The sequence below is a fragment of the Palaemon carinicauda genome, chromosome 26 (genome assembly GCF_036898095.1).
Source record: "Palaemon carinicauda isolate YSFRI2023 chromosome 26, ASM3689809v2, whole genome shotgun sequence".
In the NCBI taxonomy this organism is placed as follows: Eukaryota; Metazoa; Arthropoda; class Malacostraca; order Decapoda; family Palaemonidae; genus Palaemon; species Palaemon carinicauda.
The window spans coordinates 18,847,367-18,864,094 of record NC_090750.1 but is presented as its reverse complement, the minus strand read 5'-3'; positions in this window follow the sequence as shown (position 1 = coordinate 18,864,094).

Here is a 16,728-nt window from a genome sequence, read left to right as displayed (position 1 = left end):
TATTTGATGTTCCACATCTTGTATGTAAAATTTCATGAGAAACACAAATGTTCGGTCAGACTTGACTTTATGCGACGGAGGTCATTTCGCCCGACCAGGGCACCTCTTTTCTGTCCGCTATCCTGTATATAAACAGAATGTCTCAGATGATAAACAAGTTAGTTCTCAGCTGCTTCTCATTGCGTGCCCTAACAACTGGTGACCTCCCGGTCTGGATGGTAACTTTGCAGTTTTGCCTACGCCATTTACGGACTCACTATGGCTGGGTTACCTTCAGAAAACCTTTAACGGAACCATGTGACGCCTTAGTTAGGTTTTCTGAAAGTTCCTTTCCTGGGTCGACACAAAAATGCTACTAATGGACTCAATATAGCGCAAACCTCTTGCTTTCTTTTGTTTGGCCCTGCCATGTATGTATGGACGACCACACAAGAACCCGACACCATTAACGGACTACATACAGCGCATAGCGCGTTTTGTTGTAAGACAGCACAATGAGCACTGAGGTACAGAGTTCAATCGATCCTACCCCGACTCTACGTTCACGACACAAACGCTACCTGACGCCGCTAGAACACAATCATCGCCCGGCTCGAGCTTGAGGCTACCACCGTTCTCACAGAGGAACATGTGATCAGGGTTCTTTCGAGTGGATGTGCTCTTCAGGGTGGCACGAATAACGGACGAAGGAACCAAAGCCGACATCGTCCTTTCCTCTTTACCAGAGGACGTGTTCGACCGGATCTCCTCTTGGCTGGACACAGGGTCAGTTCAGGTGGACTATGACAACCTACGAAAGAAAATAATCTCCACGTACCCCCTCTCCATTCCCCTGAGGGCCCAGTGAATCCTGGACCTGATAAAAAACTCGCCTGGATACCTGGGACAAACTGGTGGGCCTCCTGCTCCTTCCGGAAATCGATGCAGACAGACGACGGAAGGAAATCAGATTATACCGGCAGATTTTCCTGCGTTGCCTACCTCAGGATGTCATGGCCCAGCTCGCTGACGCGGAAACGCTTCCGATGGAGGACCTGGAACTCAAGGCCCAGAAACTGCACGAGGCCTCTCGGGCCTCTAGGCATGCCGCATCGCCAACGTTCGTTCACATGGTCGATGGAGAGGACGACGATGCAGAGGTTGGACGGAACAAACAGGCAAGAGGTCAACGCAGTACATTGAAGAAGACCACCGCCATGGCAGATGAAGAAGGCCAACCCATCCTGGTGTTATTTTCACCGGACCTTCAGGAAGGAGGCAATGAAGTGCAGACCCCCTTGCAAGTTCCCAAAAAACTAGGACTGCGGCCAACCATAATATTGACTGTGGCTGCTAGCACCACAGGACCCAAACAGGTGGGGTTCTATCTACGCAACGCTGTGGCAGGCCGGATGATTTTGGTCGACACCGGCGCCCTACAATCAACGGTCCCGCTGATGGAGGAGGACCACGAAAACCCCACCTACGCCACCGCTCAGTTGGTGGCCGCCAACGGCACTCCCATCCGCGGCTACAGGACCAGGACACGGGAGATCTCCATCATGGGATGCTCCTACACCTGGCCCTTCGTCATCAGTGAAGTCAGTGGCTCCCAGCTGGGAGTAGATTTCCTGGCCCAACACAGTCTGCTGGTAGACGTAGCCTGGAAGCGCTTCCTTGACTCGGGAACATGCCGTTCTCGACCTCTCACCGCTGGCCCAGGCATACCCACCGTGGGCGTCCATACCACTCATCGCTACGCTGACCTCCTGCAAGAGTTCCCAACGTATTCAAGCCGGAACTCCGCCAGTCGGCTGGTTCGCCAGCCAAACACAGTCAAAACTCATAGTATACTTGAATAACTAGGGTTAAAAATGTTATGTCCATGTGGGTATTGCATAAACATACGGTATTAGAAGAATGGTTAGGATTAAACGCAATATGCGCATGTGGGTATTGCATAAAAGAATGGGTACATACAGTATTAGAAGGGTCAAATCAAGAACAATACTTGAATGACTTGGGTAAAAAATGAGGAGGGTTTATGAGAAAACGAGTACTTCTTGCATAAAGCGTAATATATACATGTGGGTATTACATAAAAGGAAGGGTACAGTTGTATTAGGTCAAGTAGAATACTTGAATGTCGATGGTAAAAATACTTGAATGACGTGGGGAAAAATAGGGAGGGGTTATAAGTAAGCAATTGATCCTATTGGTAAAAATAAAAGAGGACGGGATTTATGTGCAGAAGATGTAAAACTGGTATGTACATACGAACGAACGGGAGCGAATACAACCGACCCATAGAATGTCAACAAATGAATGAAAAATATACTCATAATATAAGATATAAATAATTAGTGCAGTTTTCTATGAATTCATTATATGTCCAAGTACATAATGTATAGAGACTAAAAAGTTTGTTTTACCATTATGTACCATTTCCTTAATAAGTTTTCCCATCCCAAAACCCCGAGTTCCCACGTGGTTCCCCCATTATCGGTGGATATATATATATATATATATATATATATATATATATATATATATATATATATATATATATATATATATATATACCTGTATATTAATTTTGTAGGCAGTCTACTTGCAGGTTTCTCCTTTAGTAGGTGATCTACCTGCAGATTTCCACTTTATTAGGCAGTCTACCTGGGGGTTTTGACTTTATTAGACAGGCTACCTGCAGGATTCTACTTTAGTAGGTGATCTACATGCAGGTTTCTACTTTAGATGATCTACATACAGGTTTCTACTTTAGCAGGTCATCTATATTTAGGTTTCTTTCTTAGCAGGTTTTATATCTGCAGGTTTCTACTTTTGTAGGTGATGTACATGCCGGTTTTTACCTTAGTAGGTGTTTTACATGCAGCTATATACTTAATTTGTAGTCTACATCCAGGTTCTTTTTAATTGACAACCTATATCCAGGTTTCTACTTTAGTAGATGAAATACATGCAGGTCTCTCCTTAATACGGGATTTACCTGCTGGTTTCTACTTTAGTTGGTGATCTACTTGCAGGTCTAGACTTTAGTAGGAGATCTACCTGCAGGTTTCTACTTGAGTAGGTGTTTTACCTGTAGATTTTTACATCAGTAGGTGATCTACATGTAGGTTTTCACTTTAGTATGGATTCTACATGCAGGTTTACACTTAATTGGCCGCCTACATCAAGGTTTTTACTTTAGTATGTGATCTACCTGCAAGTTTCTACTTTATTAGGTGATCTACCTGCAGGTCTCGACTTTAGTATGTGATCAACATGTAGTTTTCTACTTCAGTAAGTGATCTACATTCAGGTTTCTACTATAGTAGACTGTTGAGCAAGATGCAGAATAGGACAGTTCTTAAGAGATTTTTTAAAATACATTAAGGTAATCTAAAGTGAATGATCAGTCTTGGTACTTAGATATTGGAATAACTTCAAGCTGATATTGTAGAAACTTATCCAGTTCTGTATTGAAATTATCGGCACAGCGTAAAATCCGGACGTCAGACGTCGGACGTTGGATGTTGGACGTCGGATGCCGTCCGGGAGAATAGAAAACCGCTTGTATCACCCGGAAAGGTGTCATAATACACCACTTTTTTGACACTGGTAATTTTCAATGATACTTTCTGTTATTTCCTGAATAAATGTTCGAAAAATATTGATTTATTTTCATTTTATTGAGAATAATCTCAATCGGACGTCAACATTACACTATTTAACTGCCCGCTATTTTACCCTGTTAGGATAAAATCACCAATTCAGGTGAAAAGCACGTATCATAAAATTGAAATGGATTGTCCATGCAATCGACCAAATTTTTATTTTGACAAATTAATGCAATGCCCAGAATGTGATACATGGTATTATGATGTTTGTATGTTTAGGTAGGAAGTTCTATTAACCATAATAATTACCTGGAACAGAGATGTATAATCATTAGTAATTATTTCTCAGCTGATCCCATCTTCGTTGATATTTGCTTGATGGATAATAATACGTTGGTATTAATAAAATACGTCTTTAATGTATAAAAGACTACATTATGAACTTCACTTTGTGACAGCTGACTCTCAAGTGTATATGGAGCGTCTTACACAAATCTCACAAACCAAAACATTGCTAAACAAAAGAGCATCGCTCTGAAAAGACTTAAATCCTACTCCAGCATAAATCATAAAGAATCACATCTTATCTGAGGTAACCAACAAATGTTTGAATCCTAATACCAAAACAAATCATTAATCTTATGATCAAAGCATAACATGTCTTATTCATGCAATACGATGCAATGTTGCGCAATACCTGAAACACTTGAAATAATATAGTACATTGTTACAATAATACATAACAGTCTCCTCCCCCTTAACTTGACATTGTAAAAACATTCATAAATCTAATCTCTCAGGGGGCTTTCCTCTGTTAATCCTATTAGGAAGCACTTTAACCTCATCTTGTACTGGTACATGAATTGGTTCTGAATCTACATTGGATGTTGGACCATCTTGGTTAATACTTGACTCATTTGATCTAACAACTTCTTTAAGTTTCTCATCTCTAACATTCACATGCTCTACTGTCTTTCTGTTTAACGGCTGTAATTGATCAACATGACGTTTTACAACATTATCACCAACACGAACATCATAATGTAAATTTCCTATCTCTCTTACAATCTCTCCTGGTACCCACTTCTCTGGAGTGTTGTACGATCTTACCATGACATCAGACAAAGGTAAAAAATGTCTTACATTAGGAAGCTTTGCTATTTGTTTATACCCTTTATCTTCTAAATCACTTTGCAAACTTGGATACAACAAATCTAACTTACACCTTATCCTCCTTCCCATTAACAAATTTGAGGGTGCCACGCCTGTTGAGCTGTGCGGCGTTGTTCTATAAGACAATAAAAATTTTGACACATGCAAAAATATATTACTTGAATTTGCTCTTCTACACTTCATATTGTGCTTAAATGTTTGGACAAATCTTTCAGCCTCTCCATTAGTGGATGGATGATATGTAGCTGAAAATGTATGCTTTATACCATTGACATTACAAAATTCTTTAAACTCTTGTGAGGTAAATTGTGGACCATTATCTGTAACAATTCTTTCTGGAATACCATGCGTTGAAAAAATTTGCATTAACTCTTTTATTGTGGCGTAAGACGTTGTCGTCTTCATTGGGATAATTTCTGGCCACTTACTGTAAGCATCTACTACTATCAAAAACAAATAATTCAAAAAAGGACCTGCAAAATCTATATGCACTCGTTGCCATGGATACCTGGGCAACTCCCACGGGTGCATTCTAGCAAATTGAGGATTGTTTTGTTGCATAACACAATTCATACAATTCTTTATATAACATTCCACATCTTTATCTACACCTGGCCACCATACAAAAGTTCTCGCAATTGACTTTGATCTTACAATACCTTGGTGATCAGCATGTATTTCAGACAAAACCTTATTTCTCAGTGAATTAGGAATAACTACCCTGGAACCTCTCATCACTATTCCTTGTGTCACACTCAATTCATACCATATATCCTTATACGGTTTACAATTTTCCTCCTTTCCACATAAATCCCTACCTGTCATTAAACTCTCCAAAACCTTACTAAGTACTGGGTCTTGCTTGGTACTGTGTGCTACATCTTTTGCAGTTATTGGTACATTACATACTGAAATTAATAAAACACTGTCATCATACTCTTCTGGAGCTTTGTCTACGGGTAATCTGGATAAAGCATCTGCATTACCCATATTTGATGTTGGACGGTATTCTATATCATAGTGGTACGCTGCTAACGTAACTGCCCAACGTTGTAGTCTTGCAGCTACCAACGTAGGTAAACTTGCTTTTGGACCCAATATTGCTAATAAAGGTTTATGATCTGTAACAAGTGTGAACTTTTTCCTACCATAAAGATACATATGGAATTTTTTAACTCCATAAACTAATGCTAAACCTTCCTTTTCTATTTGAGAGTAATTCCTTTCTGCCTTGTTCAATACTCTAGAAGTGAATGCAATTGGTTTTTCTGTTCCATCTGGCATTACATGAGATAATACTGCACCTAGACCTATGTTTGATGCATCACAAACTAATTTAACTGGTAAATCCATTCGATAATGTACTAAGAATGTAGGTGATGTTATTTCCTGCTTGATTCTTTCAAAAGATTCCTGACACTCTTTTGTCCACTTCCATTCTACACCCTTATTCAACAGATTATACAATGGATGTGCAATTGTAGACAAATTCTGAATGAAATTCCCATAAAATGTTACTAAACCTAGAAATGATTGTAATTCCTTAACATTTTCTGGCACTTTTGTTGATTGTACAGCTTTAATCTTCTCTTTAGTTTTGTGAATACCCTTGCCATTTATTACAAAACCTAAGTATTCCACTGAATCAACTTCTAAAATACATTTGTTCTTATTTACTCTAATATTATGTTCCTTCAACTTCTTCAGAACTGTTCGCAATCTTTCTCTATGTTCTCTTGTGTCTTTACCCGCAATTAAAATATCATCTATAAAAATGAATACTCCTTGCATTCCTGAAAAAATCTTATCCATAGTTTGTTGCCATATAGCTGGACTACTTGCAACTCCATAAGGTAATCTCTTTGGCCTAAACAAACCTAAGGATGTATTTACTGTACATAACTCTTGTGAAGTTTCATCCATGGGAAGCTGTTGAAATGCTTGTCTTAAATCTAATTTAGAAAAAACACTGCATCCTGACATAGTTGCAAACATGTCTTTCGGATTTGGTAAGGGATGTTGAGCTACTTGCAGTTGTGGATTTAACGTTACTTTGTAATCTCCACACAACCTAACCTGTCCACTTTCCTTCACAATAGGAACTAATGGTGTAGCCCAATCTGAATATGTGACCTTTTCCCAAGAACCTTCACTTTCTAATCTCTTGATTTCTGTTTCAACTGCACTTTTCAATGCATACGGTACTGGTCTCGGAGCAAAAAATCTAGGAGAACTGTCAGGTTTCAAAACTAAAATTGCCTTTGCGTTCCTTACTGTACCTATTTTATCTTCAAATACGTCTTGAAATTCTGATATGATATCATCCATAGACATTTCATTTTTGTTTTCATCTTGTCTACCTGCAACCTTCAAAATACTAGGCCAATCTAACTTCAAATACTGTAGCCAATCTAAACCTAGCAAAGTTTGTCCATTACCTTTTACTACTGTTAATGGCATTCTCTCTAATTTTTGTTCTTTGTACTGTACTTCTACGTTCGAAGCACCTATTACCTGAATATCAAAACCATTATAACTTTTCAAAACTCTATTTGTACCTTCTAATAACAAATTAGGAATGCCTTTAGCCATTTTCTCAGAAATAATTGATACATCGGCTGCTGTATCAACTTGCATCAAAATTGGTTTACCATTTATGATTACTTCTACCATGATATGTTTCTTTGCACCTTTGTTGATTGAATTTATGCGAAACGCAAAATCAGTTTCGGAACTAACCTGATTATCATGAACATTTCCCTCATTATTCTTTTGACCCATAGTATCAACTGTAGCATTTATTTTCTTTGCGTACTGTTTAGGAAATCTACAAGCAGTTGCAAAATGACCCAACTTTCTGCAATTCTGGCATGTCTGTCCAGTAGCAGGGCATTTCTTTGCTTCGTATGCAAGATGATCAATTTTACCACACCTAAAACACTTGGGTTTTTCCTGTTGTTTCTGTGTATAACCCTGATTCTGATATTTATGAACATTAGTGGTAGGCACTTTTCTATGACTAGGCTTTGTCATATTCCTTCTCTGATTCTCATTGGTTTTCCACTTAGAACCTACTGTATTAATTTTAGAATTTTCCATTCTATTGCTTGTAGAACTACCTATTATGTGACTTTGCCTATTGGATGTTTCTAAAGCTCTGCCTGTTATCAATACCTTTTCTAATGTTAAATCTTTATCTTGCAATAATTTCTTTCTTAGCTCTTCTGATGTGCAATGTGCAATTACTTGATCTATGATAACATTCTCTAACTCTAGAAATTCACATGAAACAGCTAAATTCTTTAGTCTAGTCACAAATGCATCTAAACTTTCATTTTCTTTCTGATAAGCTTGCGCTGAAAACTGGTATCTTTCAAAAAATTTATTGACTTGAGGAGCAAAATATGTGGTAAGAGCCTTAATTGCAGCTTCACTTGTGTCATCTGTAGGCTGCAAAGTCTTAAACACTTCCCGAACTTCCCTACCTGCTGTATGAAGTAATAATGCCTTCTTTTGTGCATCCTTCATGTTCCCTAATGCTTCTAAATAAATCTTAAATTCCTCACACCACTGTTGCCATCGTGTTGCAACAGAATTAGGCTCAGCAGTGACGCTAAAAGCTTGAGGTGCTTCGATGTTAAAAGGCATTTTGTTTGCTTACCTTGTGGTAGGTTAAGTTGCAGTCACAAGTATACTTCCTACCTACCCAACTTAAAATTTCACCCTTTTGTGTATTTGATGAAATTCCTATTCTGCTGCTGGTAAAATCTTCATTGGGCGATTTTACTCTTGATTTCCAATGTAAGAAGACCTTCTCTTGTGCTGGCCGTCTTTGTACATAGGCTCCAATGCTTCTCCCTGCTTGCTTCTCCCTGCTTGTCCGTCGTCCTCAAACGTCGGTCGCCAAAATATAATGTATGGATGTTTAGGTAGGAAGTTCTATTAACCATAATAATTACCTGGAACAGAGATGTATAATCATTAGTAATTATTTCTCAGCTGATCCCATCTTCGTTGATATTTGCTTGATGGATAATAATACGTTGGTATTAATAAAATACGTCTTTAATGTATAAAAGACTACATTATGAACTTCACTTTGTGACAGCTGACTCTCAAGTGTATATGGAGCGTCTTACACAAATCTAACAAACCAAAACATTGCTAAACAAAAGAGCATCGCTCTGAAAAGACTTAAATCCTACTCCAGCATAAATCATAAAGAATCACATCTTATCTGAGGTAACCAACAAATGTTTGAATCCTAATACCAAAACAAATCATTACTCTTATGATCAAAGCATAACATGTCTTATTCATGCAATACGATGCAATGTTGCGCAATACCTGAAACACTTGAAATAATATAGTACATTGTTACAATAATACATAACAGGTATCATCCAGTTTGTGGTAATAAAGGTGCCAAAACATTATTAAATGAAACTTGGATTTGTGACAGATGTACTAAGTAATATATTAACAGCACATTAAAAAAACAAAAGAGGGGCCTGGATGGTTTGTGTGTGCATCGTCTCACACTTACATCACACTTACATGCTTATATGTAAAACTGTTTTTGTTGTATTTCTACTTGTAGTCTCATGTAACTTTTAAAATAAACTATTCTAACATGTTGTTTGTTTGGTCGAGACAAGTGCAATAAGGATATCATTGTTGTAAATTTCTTGAAATTTTTTGTGTCTGTGATAAAACTTTTTACATTTACCTTTACATTAATTTTAATATTTACGTTTTCTTAATTGTTTTATTATTTATTTCAATTGAGTATATTTGCTTATATTTATGGTTATGGGAAATAATATGGTGTAGGGTGGTGGATTAGTTGGTTAGATTGTCAACTGCCTTCCCGTGGCTCTGACTGGGCAACAGGCACAGGCTATTATAAAACGAATAAAAACAAATTGATTGATAAAATTTCAGTACATTTCAAGTGAAATAGGCTTCATTTCTTACATGTAGTATCCTGTGTCTGGCTAAAGTTGGCAAAATTTTAATTGGCTAGTGGATCATACTAAACCTATTGGCAACTAAATGCAGGGTAAAGGGAGTGGTAGGCCCTTTCTCCTTATGTTACTTTACAGCCGGGTAAGTTCTTATCTGTGACTGCTGATCGGCGACGTCCGGCTTTTATCCTAACAGGGTAAAATAGCGGGCAGTTAAATAGTGTAATGTTGACGTCCGATTGAGATTATTCTCAATAAAATGAAAATAAATCAATATTTTTCGAACATTTATTCAGAAAATGACAGAAAGTATCAGTGAACATTACCAGTCACAAAAAAGAGGTGTATTTTCGCGTCTTTCCCAGTGATACAAGTGATTTTCTATTCTCCCGGACGGCATCCGACGTCCGACGTCTGACGTCCAACGTCCGGATTTTACACTGTGCAAAAATTATCAGCTTTGAATCGAATGACTACTCCGTCTTCCAAGGTAACACATTCGCCTAGTACTCACAGGGCAACAGATCAATCCCAGCTCGGGACCGTGAGTTAAAGTTGTTTACTGGGGAGGCCACACCTTTGGTGTGGCACCACAGTTGACGTCGGGCTAGCCCGGCTGATGTTCGTGTGAATATCTATTCTGACGAAACTGGAACCAGGCACCTTCGACTCTAACCTTTATTCAACCCACTCCATACTTTCAGCTACAGTTATCTCAAATTTCCCTCAACACTCTCTACTGTCTCATTTGCCAGGGTTATCGCAAGAAATATTACAGGTAGTCGGTACAGGAGAAATCTGAATGGGAAAGTACATAGTAACAGTCTCACTTGCAAACGGTGTCTCAAGAGATTGTACAGGTAGACAGTACATGAGACATTCAAAATAAGAGACTATATTGTAAGAGTCTCACAGTTCTTTCTTACAAAGGTTATCTCCAATTTCTATACAGTAGTCAGTACATGAGACAGATAAATAGGAGTATATATAGTAACGCAGTGATGCTATTTGTGATACGAAACTATCATTTTGATACTTTTTCAAAAACGTATACGTTTTTACAACGCTGGTTAGAATGATACGAAATGGAAATTTTTGTTAAAAAATATGATACTTTCTTACGATTTTACTAACCAGATTGGTTATTTTCTACCTTTGTAATTTTCCATTACTTATTTATATGCATATTTCCCTAAACATAGGTTTTGGAATGCTAATTTTCATCTAATCAGAATATATCATCCTTCACAATTTATTTTCTAGCCTAGATTAAATTTTTATGAAGGATTACAGGACATTTAACGCTATGTACTCCTACCTAGTGAGATAATTGCTTGCAACCGAGTGTTGATCAACACAGCGACGATCTGTGATCTCTTGTAGTAAGAACCCCTCCAAGAGCTTTTAGTTAGCATGGTATATAACCATATCACTAATTTTTGCTTTAATCAAAACTCTATAGTAATGGTATTCAATATTCATATGTATCTACCGTACGTTATATACTGTATAGACGTTGATGTGGGATTTACAGAACACAGGTCTTATATCTCTGAACCCTACTTGTATTGTTCACGTTTCGGTAACCCAGTTGTCTATAACTTTATGGTAATGGATATTCATACAGAACAAATTAGGGAGGTTTTTGAGAAGGAAACTCTAAAGATCACAGGTCTTATGTCTGAGCCATACTTGTGTTGTTTACGTCGTGGTTTGGTGGTTCTTACTACATTATTTATTAATCCTTTATTTGAGCAGAGAGGAAGACAGAAATTGCAGATCCCATCACTGAGGCAAGCTCCGGACTATCTGAACGAGCGAACGAATGAGATGTAAATATTAATTTTGAGATTCATAAGATTTTTGCCTTTCATTTTTATTTTCATCTAATAGTATTTTCTTCTTGTTTACTTAAATTCAAACTTCACCAGGCTCCTCTACAACTCAAAAATACAACACAGAGAAAGATTGTTGTTGTTGTTGTTGGAGTATTATAGCTAACACTTGTTGGCACGGGCCTTTCCCTTGGTTGGCCCGTAGGTAAACTGTAAAATTATAAGGTGATTACAATAATGGAAATTTGAAAGGTTTTTAGTAGTAGAAAAAGATGTGGACAGGGTAAGGATGATGGTGATAGTAGTAGAGGGCCACCATTTCTCGGATAGTGGTAGTTTGAAAATTGGGGGTGTAAGGCTTTTGAAGGTTAGAGAAAAGGGTGCAGGTGGGGTTGTCCAACCCTTTACTCCCTAGGGTCCCTGTGGAGAGATTTTTAGTGGTAGATTGGTTGACAAGTTACAGAGGATGATGTGAATAGAGCCTTACAATGAGGGGATGAGATGGTGCAATGAAAAGATGAGGTCTTTACCTTGGTGGAGGTAGTGTTGAAAGCAACTGCGGGTGTGTGTCTATGCTTTCGACAATTGCCTTAGCCAGTGTGGCCGCTTCATTCACGGCCTGTGATGAGTTGGTGTCTTCAAGTAGATCTCCACGTAGCTGTGCTGTTTCTCTGCATTCTAGTAAATAGTGCATGAGGGCTTGTTGTGGTGTGACATCACAGTGCTCACACGGTCTCTGGATGTCATCTACGATTTCCCAGTTTGCTTTGTATCCCAGCCGGAGTCTGTGTATACATACAGCCTGTTTCCTTGGGGTATATCTGTCTATGTGTGGAGGTTCTAGCTCCGTGGCCCATTTGTACCATGTGGCAGAGGGAGAGCCGTTCTCTATCCTCATGTGTAGTTCCTTGATTAGGTTGTCCTTGATCTGTGTCTTTATTTTGTTTTTGATTTGTTGCAGTGCAGGCTGTATGTGCACCTGTACATTATGAATGTATCTGGTGCTTTTGGCTAGCTCATCAGCCTTTTCATTCCCTGTTATCCTGATGTGACTGGGGATCCAGTTTAGTGTCACTAGTCTGTTCCTTTCATTATACTGATATAAGAGGGTTTTGATATCAGCTATCAGGGACTTGTTTTCTTTGTTTTTGTCCTATTGTAGGGCTTGGATTGAGGATCGTGAATCAGTATGAATGACTACTGGTCCCTCCTCATTTTCAATAGAGTACTTTAATGCTTGTTGTATTGCAACAAGCTCCGTCTGCAGGGTGGAAACATTATTGGATGTTCTCCAGCAAGCTGTAAAATTGCAGGAGTGAACTGTAGCTCCAGCTGTTTGGGTACCAGGATCTACTGTACCATCAGTATAGTAGATCTGTGCCCCTATTGTCTCTACAGAGTGTATAGCTGCTTCTGCTGCGTTTCTAAGTTCCTCTGTTGTGCAGTTTTCTTTTGCCCTTGGGAGCTTGGTATAGTTGAATTTAGCAACTTGCTTCCTCCATGGTGGAATGTGTAGTATACTCTGTGCTGTGTCAGGGTTTAGCAGTAGGATTATTTCTGTTAGGCCAAGTCTCTTAATGTTATTGCCATGGTCTTTGCCATAAGAACTTGGGGTTTGCACTTCAGGATGTTTGGATAGTTCCTCTCTTATTCTCTTTTTGGTGATTGAGTCTCTGTCTGACAGGAACATCTTTGCAACTATGCTTGCATTTCTTAGTGCAATTCTGCCCTCAAGGGTTGGTAGTCCAGTTTCCAACCTTAGGTTGCACAGTCTAGTCCACATTAGGGCTCCTAACATTAGCCTCATGGCATTGTTTTGAATCACTTCTATTGTGCTTTATTGTAGATCCGTTGGCCCTAAGAGTGTTGGGGAGGCATATTCCACTAGTGATCTGGAACAGGATAGATAATATTTCTTTTGGACATGCTCATTTGCTCCATCATTGAGACTGCACATATATCTCATAGCTGCATTTCTGGCATTTGTTCTTTCCTTGAGATATTTTATCTCATCCTTGAAAGTGAGCTGTTTGTCTATTATAACTCCCAGGTATGTGTATCTGTCCACCCATTCTAGGGGCTCCATTCCTATTGTGAGTGGTTGTAAGGGGTTTGGGGCTTTAATTGACATTGCTTTTGTTTTGTCAATGTTTATTTTTAGTCCAAGCTCACTGGATTTGTGGCTGATGGCATTGAGTGCTCTTTGTATTTTTATTGTCCTGACTGGCCCTCGAGCTATTACACATACATCATCTGCATAGATAAATATGTTTACTCCTTCAGGTAGCTGAAGTGAGGCTATATTTTCCATGAGGATGTTGAATAGGAGGGGCCTGAGAATTCCTCCTTGTGGCGTGCCATTTTCCAATTCATGATAGGTGGATATCACTCCTTGAAATTTGACTCTGGCTTGCCTTCCTAGCACATAGTCTTTAGTCCATGCTAGTAGGTGTCCTTTGTCTCCTTTTTTAACTACTGATTGCAGCATTGCAACCGGGCTTGCTAGCTCGAAGGCTTTTTCAAAGTCTATGAAGACTATTGTTGCCTTGTTTTGATTTATGCAGCTTAATACATCTGTGATGCATTCAGAGGTACCAATTCCCTACTGATATGCATATAGCTGCCTGTTTAGGGGGTCAATTTTGTATTTCATCCTGTTTAGGACCATTTTTTCTCCTGTTTTTTCCATACAGGATACTAAGGCTATTGGCCTAGGGTTTGTTGGATCCTTTGGCTTCGGGATTGGTTGTGTATCTTGTTGTCTCCAGGCTTGAGGCCTTGTGTGCTCAAGGTGAGTTTTGTTTAATAACCTTAGGAATGCAGTTTCTCATGCTGGACCCATGTGTTTGATCATTGTGTAGGTAATCTTGTCAGCTCCAGGTGCAGTATCTTTCCCTGGTTTTGTACTGCTCGTAGTTCCTCAACTGTGTATGGGGTGTCTGTGTCATCCTGCTGTAGGCAGGCTGTGCTGATCTCTTCCCACCTGGTTGGCACCAGTTGCTCTTGTTGCATTCTGGTTTCAGGGGAAAGATTGATTGACAGTGTTATGTTTGCAAAGGATGTTGCAATTCTTTCAGCCTCCTCTTGTGGGTGTGGGTGTATGGCAACTGGAGTCTTCCTCTTTTTCCCGGCTACTCTGTGTAGCCATTTCCAAAGCTCAGTTACAGTAGTGTACCCTGACAGGCTTGAACACCAATCCATCCATTTTTCAATTCTGATTTCATGGATTCTTTGATTTGTTTCAGTTTTGACTGTTTGCAGTAGCTCTCTATTTTCTACGGTGGATCTTCTTCTGTATATTTTTGTGACTCTGTTTAGTCTGGTTTTCAGCCTTCTGACTTCTGGGCAGTAGTACCAGGAGTCCCTGTATGTGCAGTTACCTCCTATTGCTTTTAGTGGCATAGTTCTGTTGGCTGCATTGTGAAAGGCCTCAACTAGGTCTTTTTCTAGCTGATCTATGTCCTCTGGAGGAACGTAGCTGACTGCCCATTCCTCTATGGCTAATTGAAAACAGACCCAGTCTGCTAGGTCCTGATTCCACCTTGGTGGAAGTGGTGGAATAGGAGGTAGTTGTTGCATCTCCAATTCAGTTACTGTGGCAAAGTGATCACTAATCAGGGTTGAGTGTACTTGCCACTTGGTTAGATGTCTTATTGCTGTTGTGACAAAGGTCAGATCCAGTCTGCCTCCTCTCACGTGTGTTGGATGCCCTGTGTTTAGGAGGGTGATTCCTTCAAATTCCTCTAGGGCGAAGGCTATGTGTTCCCCAGAGGGGGTTGTTCTTGATGGGGATGATAAAATGGGGTGGTGTGCATTAAAATCCCCACAAATAATTGATGGTGTTCTTTCTGCGTGAGCGAAGAGTTGTGTCAGCTGCAGCTCTCCTGTGTCCTCCCTGTTTATTTTCCTGTATATGTTGTATATGTCAATTTTTTGATTCAGTAGTGTTAATGTTACTGCTAGTGTCTCTATATTGATACCGCAAGGGATGGGGTTGTGTAACCTTGTTGTTGGTATACATGTCTTAACTAGTGAGGCTAGGCCTCTGTCTGTGCTTATCTGTGGTGTTGTGTAGGCATTGTAGCCTGGTATTTTGATTTTCCTTCCTGCTGTTAAGTTGGTTTCTTGTAGCAGGATTACGTCTATGTCCTCTGTTTTGCATACTGCAATCAGGGAGGACATTTTAGGTCTTACTCCGGCTGAGTTCCAGTTAAGAACTCTTACACCTGGTTGTATGTTGAAGAGAACTGTCTTGGATCCCTGGTGGCAAAGGCAATTGCCTTGACCTCAGTGGATGAAGTGAATGAGGTGGATGGGGTGAGAGTGGATGAAGGAGTGATGGACGGGATGATGGGGATGATAGGGGTGGGATCTGGTGCGGTGGATGTGGAAGGTACAGGTGATTGAGGTGAATGAATGATAGGTTTGATTGGTGAAGAGTGAGAGGTGATCTCCTGGATAGCATGAGAGGGGGGGTTGGGAGGACTTAGTCTTGGAGGCGACGTCTAACAGGACCTGTTCAATGCTAGTTGCAATAGCTTCTGCATTGAGTTTCCCAGTCACTGCCTGTGTGACTAGATTTGTAAGAGTTGTTCTTAAGACCGTGGTCTTAATGAAAATGGTTCCGGGCATTGGTTTTGGTCCTTGAGTTGTGGGTTTTGGAGCTCTGGATGTAGATCTGGCTCTGGATGTAGATCTGGCTCTGGATGTAGATCTGGCTCTGGAGTGTATAGAACCTTCTCCTAGGTAGAGGTTTGGGGGCCGCTCTTCCTCTTGATTGGTCCCTTTTTTCCTTGGGGAGGACAGCAATTACCCTTGCTACTCTTTCAGGGCATCCCCAGGCCATTGCTGAGTGACCCTTTTTACAGTTGGAGCACTTAGCCACTGTTGGTATTCCTGCAGCTTTCTTGTCAATGCACTCCTGTGTAGGGTGCTTTTGGCTGCAGACTGCGCAGGTTGGTACCTTTACTTGGCACTGGTCCTTGTGGTGTCCATACCTCTGGCAGTTATAGCATCTAAGGGGATCAGGGTAATATTTGTTTACTCTGAAGCTGCCGAAGATGCCTAAATCCACTCTTTTCGGATGTGGTCCCTTGAAGGTTACAAGTATGGCTTTGGTTAGGAAGCCTGCCTTATTTTTCATTTGGTCTGCCA